The sequence below is a fragment of the Emydura macquarii genome, unplaced genomic scaffold (assembly GCF_026122565.2).
Source record: "Emydura macquarii macquarii isolate MOO-44397 ecotype Brisbane River unplaced genomic scaffold, CSIRO-AGI_Emac_v2 contig_3276, whole genome shotgun sequence".
Lineage (NCBI taxonomy): Eukaryota > Metazoa > Chordata > Testudines > Chelidae > Emydura > Emydura macquarii.
Genome location: NW_027133413.1, coordinates 27,452 through 37,535, shown reverse-complemented (window position 1 = coordinate 37,535; position 10,084 = coordinate 27,452). Strand labels below are relative to the sequence as shown.

At 42.1% G+C, this 10,084-nt stretch overlaps 1 pseudogene; it reads right to left on the bottom strand.

Annotated features, from left to right (window-relative positions):
• Positions 1-6,538: 6,538 nt before the first annotated feature.
• LOC137142872 (olfactory receptor 9S13-like) lies at positions 6,539-7,493 on the bottom strand (annotated as a pseudogene).
• Positions 7,494-10,084: the final 2,591 nt, after the last annotated feature.

Here is a 10,084-nt window from a genome sequence, read left to right as displayed (position 1 = left end):
TGTTTTCCAATGTGCATTACTTTGCATTTATCAACACCGAATTTCATCTGCCATTGGATTTAGGCTAAAGAAATGAAGCTCCCAATTCCCATTAGAAACCAATGGGATTTTGGCTATGTTTTTCACTTAAGTTCCTTTGCAAATCTTATATTTACTTCTTTTCTCTGTTGGTATAATGGAGATGAGAATATAGCCCTCTATTTGATATCAAGGAGATATTCAAAAGCATCTAAGCTATTTAAGGACAAATGTCTCATTCGCTATCAGTGACAGTTGAGCTGCCATATCCCTTAGATGCTTTGGAATGCCTCCCCTCCTGTTTTTGTATTATGAATCAAATGTCACATCGGGAGGATTTGATAGCAGCCTTCAACTACCTGAGGAGGGGTTCCAGAGAGGATGGAGCTAGGCTGTTCTCAGTGGTGGCAGATGACAGAATAAGGAACAATGGTCTCAAGTTGCAGTAGGGAAGGTCTAGGTTGGCTATTAGGAAAAACCTTTTCACTAGGCGGGTGATGAAGCACTGGAATGGGTTACCTAGGGAGCTGGTGGAATCTCCGTCCTTTGTGGTTTTTAAGGTGCGGCTTAACAAAGCCCTGTCTCGGATGATTTAGTTGGGGTTGGTCCTGCTTTGAACAGGGGGTTGGATTAGATGGCCACCTGAGGACCCTTCCAATCCTAATATTCCATGATTCTATCTAAAGATGAGCCACCTTCTAATTAATTGACAGTATTATGTTTGAATCTCTTCTACTCTTTGTGGTATGAAATGAATGTGAGACTAGTACAACTTGAAACGGATGGCTAGTAACAATAAATAATTATACACAAATATGATTTGAAATTAACATCAAATGTTGACTATTATTATTATTTTGTTTCACCTTTTTGTAATTTGAGTTTTCCTCAATAAGATTCAAAATTTACATATAAAAACCAATTTTATGCATGTGAGATTTCCCGTGGAAAGGAATGTTGCTTCTCATGTGTTTAAAGTTCAGCACTTGCTTCAGTCTTTGCAAAACTGGGGCATAAAAATGATCTACCTTGTTTTGGCCATGAATTGATTAGCGACACTAGTAGCACTCAAAGCTAAAAATCCAATGTCTCTTTTTGTCCGTCTTTCCTTCTTTCATTGATGACGACTATTTTCTATAGATCTTTCTGGACCCTAAATTGAATATGATACTAGCAGGTTATGAAGTGAATATCAAAATGTGAGTTGTCCTCTTCTTCATGATATAAAAAGAATAATTATTTAATACTGGTAGATGAAAGCCATGTTGTGACATGGATAGGACATTTGGACCATGTAATCCACCATTGTGTAGTCTGTGTCATCCAAACAATGAAATTATTGCATGCAAATTAGCTATAGAGGAAGAGTGGTCATTGGCTGAGTTACCTATGATATCACAATGGTCTAAGGTTCTTGGCATGGCATGGATACATGGCTCACTGTAGCTGTACACCACAAAGGTCTAATTTGTAAAGTCCAAATGGCTGAGAACTTAAAAAATAGGATGATAGGAAACCAAAAGTCCCAGTGATGATTCAATCAGATGATATTCTGAACAAAAATTGTTCTCCACCATGTTTGGGCTGTTCCCACCACTTTACACTGACTCAATAGACATTCTAGGCTTCAGAATGACACACTGAGAGCTGAGTTATCTGGTATCTTATTCTAGAGATGGGTTCATCTGTGACATGAGTTAACATTAAATATGACCCATCCTATTGTTAATTATTCCATTCTATAAAGCTCTTTATATAGGTTCATTATCACCACCTGACAGATGGGGAAACTGAGGAATTAAACAGTGAGGTGAATTAATCAATGACTCAGTGGCAAAACTGGGAACAAATCCCAGAAAACTTGATTCCCAACCTAGTACCAGATTTCCTGGTCCATACCTCTTCTCACCTTGCACTTACAATGTATCCATTCCTTTTGCCTCTTGGGTGAAAGTTGTTAGCATTATTCTTGATGTGCCACTTTGTAATTGAAATCTAAATTTTTTCTTAGCTGCCCTTTAGGCAGATTCCTACTGATGTCCTGCTGCATCTTAACATAGCTGATTCCTCTTCTGACCCACTGCTGCAGATTGAGCATGGGTCTTCACTGGACTTTCCTATATCAGTGTCCAAGCCTTTGTCCTGACTGGTAGCAGCAAATTGAAGATCCAGAAATGTGCACAAATAGCTTCAGGGTGCACAAACCCCGTTTCATTGTTCAGCAAGGGATCTCCTCTGCCACTCTGCAGTCTACAATTTCTTGCAGGAACTCTTTGCCCTCGAAAGACAATGGGAAAGAATTTCAAATATGCCGAAGCACATGTGAGAAGAGGGACAGTGCGGTAGTTACAGGGCTAGCCTGGGCTATGAGAGACCCAGGATCCATTCCTGCTCCGCCACCAACTCTCTGTGCCTAAATCACTTAGGTCCTTTTGTAAATTCCAGTAGGAGGCTATCTGCATCTTTAGGCATCTCAAGTAACTTTGAATATCTGGTCATCATAGAATCCTAGAATATGAGGTTTGGAAGGGACCTCAGGAGGTCATCTAATCCAACCCCCTGCTCAATGCAGGGCCAGCCCCAACTAAATCAAACCTGTCAGTTCTCCCTCTGTAAAATGGGCATAACAGCACTACTCAAACCCAGATGGGCATTGGGAGGATAACTACATGAAGGATTGCAAGAGCTCAGACACTACAGTGAAGGTGGCCACACAAGTATCTTTGATAGAAGTTGAACTGATTTTCAATAGGACTTACACACCTTAGGTGCTTTTTCAAATCTCCCCCTCTACAGCTCTGAGTTAAGGACAGTTGAGTTGATAGAATAGTAATGAGTGAGATCTTCTACTGGGGAAAATCACCATCTGAGAACCTGGGCCATTGTTCCCACAATGGCAAAGTGTTCCAGAATTAGAGAATGGGGTCTAATAATAAGGAATAAAGTAAAGTGCTGTAGTGAAAGATCTCAAGAAAAAACTGAGATGTACAGAGATTGAGAGAACCACATGATTGGTCGCTCTCCAGAAGCCTCTCCGGAATCCCCTTTTTATTCTGCAGACCGAAACTCCATCTCTTCTTTATTACCCGGAAACTTTAGAGAAAGCAGAGAAAAGACAGGGCTGAGGTGAAGAATTTCAAGATGGATTGGAAGGTCCCTGATATCTGAGGGGAGGAGCATTCAGACCTGGTGGTCGAGTTCCAGCCAGTCCCTGGTGTCTAACAGTCAAAGAGGATGGGAAATTGGGGCCTATTCAGTCAATTCCCCAGGGGAATAAGTGGGAGACCCCACTCCTGGCATAGGGCAGGACAAAGCACTGGAATATCCCACAGGGACAATGATTCTTCTTTGCTTCCAGGGAAGAAAACTAAAGGCACTACATTTTTTTTTCCATTTTCCATGGACCAAGTCTTAGTTATCTGGTACGTATGCAAATTCCACTGTAGGCAGCTTGAACAACAGCTGAATAAAAATTGAGTTAGGAGTTGTGTACCTTCCCGGTCAGCATGGATTCCATTCCAGGGGGCAATTTACACAAAAAACCCACTACCACTGATATTTTACCTTTGAAAATGTCACTTTTGAGAATACCACGTTGTCTGCTAGAGAAATGGCTCAGATGAATACTTCTGACCAAGTCTAATGGCGCCAGAGTTAGGGGTTCTTAGATATCATAAAGACAGAGGATGTGGAAAAAATATCATGGAAGTAGCAGAGGTGATTACTGATACTGTTAGACTGTATTGTTGAGGTCAGTGGTTCTTTGATCCTGTGATCCACCTAGCATTCTTGTTAATCAACACTATTCCTGTTAGAGGAAGCCCAGTTTGGACCTCTCTTAGAGTTTCCAGAAGTCTTTTTATTCAACTACTCTCATTACACGTACACATACAATCTCCTCTCTTCACCATGTGCAGCTACTCTTTGTCTTACTACTTCCCAACTACTGCACAGCTCCTTTGGCTGGTGGGTCTTGCCCACAGGCTCAGGGTCTAACTGATCACCATATTTGGTGTCAGGAAGGAATTTTCCCCCAGGACAGATTGGCAGAGACCCTGGGGAATTTTCACCTAACTCTGGAGCATCGGGTATGATCACTTGCTGGTTTAAACTAGAATAAATGGTGGATTCTCTGTAATTTGAAGTCTTTAAATCAAGATTTGAGGACTTCTTTATGTTCTCTGCTACTGCATGAGTGGATGGGTGAGGTTCTTTGGCCTTCAATTCATCTCTCCTTGTACTTAGATCTTTTCTTTTTATGGTATTTTCCGCATTCAATTAATTAGGGTTGCAGGTTAATAACCTGGAATTTCCATAGTCTTCATAGTAAGTTCGAGAGAATGCACCAAAATCTCCCCTGAAGACGAGGTGATGTTGTGACTCTGTCTGGATTAGGGGGACCATTTATAATATTATTTAACATCAATATTTCAAAATTAAAATAATTCATATGAGATAGGTCATGCCAGCTACCATTAGAATGGTTATAATTTGCTGAGTATGATGATATTGTTTATGTTTATGTGCATATTTGTACTGGAAGTTATGGATATGTTTGATGTATCTGAATTGCAACTTGTGCTGTGTTTCTGGGCGACATCCCAGACATAGCGCAATAAGCTGCTTAATGGCCCATTGAGGGAGCTCCAAGGTGTAATGAACCCAGGGAAAGAACCCTGGAGTCGCACCTTATGAATCACCAGGACTTGCCCAGGTGATCCTGGACTCCATCTTGTTTCTGTCAATTTCCACAAGCTGTATGGCAAAGGGACATAAAAGGCAGCTGCTTCATCTCATGTGGTCTTCATTCCTGCTTCCTATCTCTGGATCAACTCATCTGCAACTGAAGCTCTGAAACAAAGGACTGACACCCATCCAGGTACTGGATGTACACCAGAGGAACAGTACAAACCTAAAAACTCCACAGTTCTACTGTGAACCTGATATTCACATGGACTTTGAAGTCATTTGTATGGATTTGATTGCTTTGTCCATTTAACATCTCTCTTCTCATTTATTTCTTTCATTTTATAATAAACCTTTAGTAATTACAGAGGCCTGGCAAATTTGATGGCAGTCGATGGGAGATACGCAAGCTACACAGAATAGCTTGCATATCTCTTGTCGACTTCCTAAAGTCCGTTCTGCATGCCTTCTCCACCATGCTGTGCCGGCAGGAAACATGGACCCGTCGATGCAGCATTATTCTTTTTCCGGAGGTGGTTTTGTTAAATCAACTTCCAGATCGATTGAGCAGGTCTTCACTTCACCTAGTTTTAATTAATTTATCTCTTTACTGGACCTAGCTGCTGACTGGGAGCCAGAGACTGAAGTGCAGTAGAGAGGGCTGTGTATTCTTTTGTTTTAGCTTCCTGATAACCCGTGCGGGGAATCAGAAGCACTGTTTGTAACTGGTTGGTGACTCTAACTGCAGTGTTAGCCACCAGCTTGGGAGAATCAGCTCTCCTATTTGCAGCCTGCCCTTGGCGTTTTCAGATGGGCTACCGTAGGCATGGACGGGTCACAGATGTTATCCTCAAAAAGAACTGCAGGATTGGGCTCCAAGTGTGGTTTTCATGTCATGACCAAATCAAAAGGGAAAAGATTTTTAAGTTATTTATTTTACTAAGTTTATTGCATCTTAAAATGTAGGGCAAAAGGATTCTCCATACATTTACACACATTTTAGAACAATGGAATGACTCCTAATTTACACCAACAGGAATGAGAGGAGACTCAGACCCACCGAGTTGCATGAGGGTACTAGTGATTTACACCTGGATGGGTGAATGCTGCTGGTTTACACAAATATGGGTGAGATTTGAATCAAGACCACTTGCTTTATTGAGTTGTGTTGCAGACATGACACAGAAGTACTGTACACAGGTGATTCAGGTTAACAAGGACAAGCAAATTTGCATTAGCTAAAGATTTGGCCTGGGGGTCATTCCTATTCGAAGAATATGTAAATATATTTAGAAATACTTTATCATCATAAATAGGTTGTATGGTCAGTGTTCTGGAACATTATGGGAACAAAGGCATCACCATGTAGAAGAAACCAGTCTCCAATGATGGTCAGGATCAGCTGTTTCAAAGATTAGATAATTGAATGATAAATCATCGAGAAAATGTATTCCTAACTCAGACAGGCAGTAGCTGACTTGTATCCCAAGGCATGAGGCCCTATACATATCAAAGCCATTTTAAAATTCTAAGAATATATTTCACTAAATAATATCTAGTGTCAATGAGTTCCACAGGTCAGGTGGTTAGGCAAGTGTAAAGAGAAGCAGAAAGAGAGCGACAGACAGATACAAAGAAAAAAGATAGCTAGCTGGATAGATGGGTGTGTATGTAGATAGATAGATAGATAGATACTGTGGATCCCCAAAAATATTTTTTTTATACTTGCCCCAAAACAACGCCAAATAAAAAATAAATGTTTGCTCAAAATTTGTTATTGTATTTCATGATACTTTGACCTAGTTGGGTTCAGCTCTATGTTCAAAGACAATGTTCATTTTTTCAAACATTTCTTGCCCATAATCCTTCTTAAAGTGTCTTTCACATCCTTGTTCCTGAAGCTGTAGCTGAAGGGATTCAACATGGGAATGAAAAGGTATAAAACACGGATATTGCTTTGCTTGGATATAGAAAAACTAGCTTAATGGGCTGGGCATACATCAAAGCAGTGGTCCCATAAAATAAACTCACGACCACCATCTGGGAGGTGCAAGTGGAGAAGGCTTTGTGCCTGTCCTCAGCAGAACGAATCCTGAGGATGGTGGAGATGATATAGATGTAGGAGATGAGCACAATCAGGGCAGTGATTGATATAATAAGGCCACATAAGGTAAACATCAGAAGATAATTGATGTGTGAGTCGCTGCAGGAAAGACTAATCAAAGGAGGGCCATCACAGAAGAAATGATCCATCTCATTAGACCCACAAAAGTGCAGTGTAAAGGTGAAGCCTGTTTGCATCATGGCATTCACACAGCCACCGATATAGGATCCCACCACCAGCTGAACGCAAACCCACTTGGACATGGCAATGGGATACTACAGCGGGTTGCGGATGACAATGTAGCGATCGTAGGCCATCACTGCCAGGAGAAAGGCTTCAGTGGTGAGGAAGAGAGTGACAAAGAAGAATTGGGTGGCACATCCATTATAGGAAATGACTTTGCTCCCTGCTAGGAAGCTCATCATGGCTCTGGCGTAGATAGTAGAGGAGCTGCAAAGGTCTAAGAGGGACAGTTTCATGAGGAAGAAGTACATGGGGCTGTGAAGGTGATAGTCGGCTCTAATGAGAGGACTAGACTGGTGTTTCCCAGCATGGATATCATGTAAATCACCAGGAACATCACAAAGAGGAAAATCTGGAACCACGGACATCTTCCAAAGCCCAATAAGACGAAATCTGTCCCTTCTGTGTGGTTCCCTTCTCTTACTGGCTCCGTAGGTGACATTTCCTTTAGAAAACAGGGCAAGATAAAAGTTAAAAAGGAGTCAAACATAAAAGATACGTTGAAGTTTCTCCCAGATGTTCTTGAAATCAATGGGGGTTAGTCACCCAGATGCTTCGGAAAATCTCACTAGGTGCCTAAATACCTTTAAAAATCTGGCCTCAGGTTACAGTTACTTACACTGAGTAGCACCTTCCTCTCTGGATAGCCTCCTGGATAACAGTGTCGTGTTCATTTCAACTGTTTATAATTAACCTTGTGTGTACATGGAGTCTAGGTCAGCAAACTACAGATGTTCAGATAATCCCTCAGGATGTGGCTGGAGTCTTTCTTATGAAGCATTTCCTGATTTTCTAGTGTTTGAGTGTAGGGCAGAGCTGGTTGGAAAACAACCAGCTAAAACAACGCACAATATATATTTTAAAATATACCTTTTTAATTGGGAAATTTAGAAAATTTCCATATTTTGACTTAAACCTGGCAAGCCAAATCAATTAAGCCATTTGGCATGGGACCCTCTCTTCCAGGTGGTGTCAGGAGCCTAAAGGACCAGTTTTTCTATGGGTTTCCTTAAAGACTTCAATCACACTGGCTCCAGCCCTGACCCCAACACGTGGGAAATACATACACCACCGCTGGGACCCTTAACGTGCAATTCTTCCCCACTGGCAAGCTCCGAGTCCAGGCGATACAACAAAGGGGACTTTATTTGGGAAGGATAGGTGGGAGGAAGACATGAATGAATTTGAGAAAACCAGCAATTAATACATGAAGAAGTTCTATGGGGTGAGATTCCCTAAGTGTATCTTAAGAGTAGGCCCAACCTCGGTCCTCCTTTACCCAGTGCAAATGGCTGACGTGTTCTGGACAGTCTCCTCTTGCCCAATTAGTTGTCCTGGGTTGGAGAAGTCCAAAGATTCTAGCTGGTTGATGCCTACGCCAGCTGGAGTGATTTCAGCTTCCCTTGCTGGGTAGAAAGGTCTGCACCAGCGTCCCTTGGGCTGGCTGATGTTTTCTTTGTGGCTTCAGTCGAAACTGACCAGTTCAGCTACCCTGTGTCCCCTCAAAGGTGCACTGCTGCTGTCCATGGCTTCTGAGCCATCCATCACCTCGGAGAAGTTGCTGCTGCTGTTCCGTTCTGCATGCCTCATCTCAGCTCAGGAGGAGAGATCAGTGGTAGTTTGGGTTCTTGAGAGAGGCCTCGTCACACAAGAGGTTCTCCCAGGAGGAAGCAGTCGTCTATTCCCTCTTTTTCTCCCTCTTGTTGCTCACCCAAAGCCCTCTTACCCCCCTGTACCCGATGGGAACCGTTGTCATGATGACGTCCAACGTCCATGGCTTGTCTGTGTGTCTTCCAAGAAAGTCAACTGTCTTTATGCCCCCTCCAAACCAAAATGTAACTGCATTTTAACTAAAATGCTCCAAACTACCATGTAGCCAAAGTGGAAATGGGGCCGTTGCCATTCAGTGAATTCCCTTTCCCCTACAATAGATCGTGGCAGAGAGTTCCCTTAGCAATGGAGTGCTTGCACATCCTCAGATCGTAAGCTGCTCGGAGCTGTTCTTCCCCCATTCCATCCACAAATGACTGTGCTGAGCTCCCATCTGTCTAATGCTTCAGACCACAGGGATTGCAGATAGATAGATAGATAGATAGATGGGATGTATGGGGATAGCTAGCTAGCTAGATAGGAGTGAGTGGGACTAGATAGATAGAGAGGCATAGAGATAGGTAGCTGGATAAATGCGTATGAACCGGAAGATAGAGGGAGACATGGGTGTGAATGGAAATGGACGGATAGATAGAAAGATGGATGGCTGTAAATGGGTAGAGAAAGACAGATAAATAGATAGATGGGTGTGGATGGGAATAGGTAGATAGATTTTCCCTGTAGAATATTTATACAGTTTTTAAAAATATTGGTCTTCAAGTGGCTGCAACATCTTAAAAATCAAACTTCTCTCTAAAATTTCTTTTATCTGCTATTCTCACAGTTCTCACCGAAGATCACTTTTAGTAAAAGAGTTTAGACGGCAAATATTATTCGATGTTATCCAGTGAGATCATTGCATGTTTTACACAGCTGCTACTGTTGGTTCTGTACACTTTGTGATCAGTGTGAATACCAGTGAGACATGGTACACCCGATTTGCAGATCAATAGGGTTTAATGTGCAAGGTTTTCTATAAATATACTAGTTAGACATAAAGACTAAAATTAACTACAATATATCATTCTCAGTAAGCCTGGAGAGCTAAGCAGTCACCCAGAAGGTTGTATGCAGGAACAGCTGTCTTCAGGGGCCCCGCCAGGGAGTCAGTGGCCTGTGGTCCAACCGGCAGCAGTCCGTGGAGTCAGGTGTTGATGGAGCGCCCCCCTTTGTCTAATGGTGACTACTGATACCCATCCATAAACAACCTTCACCTAATTATTTCTTTCTCGTTATCATATATGCCAATTACCTACATTGGTTTCCACCCTTAACTACATTTCATTCTCACCATAATAATTGGGATTGTCAAAACAACATCTGGTGATAGGAGGGGCGGAGTAAAAGTTTGCCTCTTGGCAATAGAACAGTGTACCCCAGACG